Here is a 1,970-nt window from a genome sequence, read left to right as displayed (position 1 = left end):
AGTTCCTCTTCACTTTCTGCCATAAGGGTGGTGTTATCTGCATATCTGAGGTTATTGATATTTCTCCCGGTAATCTTGATTCCAGCTTGTGCTTCTTCCAGCCCAGAGTTTCTCAGGATGTACTCTGCATATAAGTTAAATAAGCAGGGTGACAATATACAGCCTTGACGTACTCCTTTTCCTATTTGGAACCAGTCTGTTGTTCCATGTCCAGTTCTTACTGTTGCTTCCTGACCTGCATATAGGTTTCTCAAGAGGCAGGTCAGGTGGTCTGGTATTACCATCTCTTGAAGAATTTTCCACAGTTTATTGTGATCCACACAGCCAAAGGCTTTGGCATAGTCAATAAAGCAGAAATAGATGTTTTTCTGGAACTCTCTTGCTTTTTCCATGATCCAGCAGATGTTGGCAATTTGATTTCTGGTTCCTCTGCCTTTTCTAAAACCAGCTTGAACATCTGGAAGTTCACGGTTCATGTATTGCTGAAGCCTGACTTGGAGAATTTTGAGCATTATTTTACTAGCGTGTGAGATGAGTGCAATTGTGTGGTAGTTTGAGCATTCTTTGGCATTGCCTTTCTTTGGGATTGGAATGAAAACTGACATTTTCCAGTCCTGTGGTCACTGCTGAGTTTTCCAAATTTGTTGGCATATTGAGTGCAGCACTTTCACAGCATCATCTTTCAGGATTTGAAATAGCTCAACTGGAATTCCATCACCTCCACTAGGTTTGTTCGTAGTGATGCTTCCTAAGGCCCACTTGACTTCACATTCCAGGATGTCTGGCTCTAGGTCAGTGATCACACCATCGTGATTATCTAGGTCAGAAAGATCTTTTTTGTACAGTTCTTCTGTGTATTCTTGCCACCTCTTCTTAATATCTTCTGCTTCTGTTAGGTCCATACCATTTCTGTCCTTTATCAAGCCCATCTTTGCATGAAATATTCCCTTGGTATCTCTATTTTCTTGAAGAGATTTCTAGTCTTTCCCATTCTGTTGTTTTCCTCTATTTCTTTGCATTGATCGCTGAGGAAGGCTTTCTTATCTCTCCTTGCTATTCTTTGGAACTCTGCATTCAGATGCTTATATCTTTCCTTTTCTCCTTTGCTTTTTGCTTCTCTTCTTTTCACAGCTATTTGTAAGGCCTCCTCAGACAGCCATTTTGCTTTTTTGCATTTCTTTTCCATGGAGATGGTCTTGATCCCTGTCTCCTGTACAATGTCACGAACCTCCGTCAGTAGTTCATCAGGCACTCTGTCTATCAGATCTGGTCCCTTAAATCTATTTCTCACTTCCACTGTATAATCATAAGGGATTTGATTTAGGTCATACCTGAATGGTCTAGTGGTTTTCCCCACTTTCTTCAATTTAAGTCTTAATTTGGCAATAAGGAGTTCATGATCTGAGCCACAGTCAGCTCCCAGTCTTGTTTTTGCTGACTGTATGGAGCTTCTCCATCTTTGGCTGCAAAGAATATAATCAATCTGATTTCGTTGTTTACCATCTGATGATGTCCATGTGTAGAGTGTTCTCTTGGGTTGTTGGAAGGGAGTGTTTGTTATGACCAGTGTGTTCTCTTGGCAAAACTCTATTAGCCTTTGCCCTGCTTCATTCCGTACTCCATGGCCAAATTTGCCTGTTACTCCAGGTATTTCTTGACTTCCTACTTTTGCATTCCAGTCCCCTATAATGAAAAGGACATATTTTTTGGGTGTTAGTTCTAAAAGGTCTTGTAGGTCTTCACAGAACTGTTCAGCTTCTTCAGAGTTACTGGTTGGGGCATAGGCTTGGATTACTGTGATATTGAATGGTCTGCCTTGGAAATGAACAGAGATCATTCTGTTGTTTTTGAGATTGCATCCAAGTACTACATTTTGGACTCTTTTGTTGACCATGGTGGCTACTCCATTTCTTCCAAGGGATTCCTGCTCACAGTAGTAGATATAAGGGTCATCTGAGTTAAATTCACCC

The sequence above is a fragment of the Bison bison genome, unplaced genomic scaffold, assembly GCF_000754665.1.
Source record: "Bison bison bison isolate TAMUID 2011002044 unplaced genomic scaffold, Bison_UMD1.0 scf7180017864530, whole genome shotgun sequence".
In the NCBI taxonomy this organism is placed as follows: Eukaryota; Metazoa; Chordata; class Mammalia; order Artiodactyla; family Bovidae; genus Bison; species Bison bison.
This window is presented reverse-complemented; position numbering follows the sequence as displayed.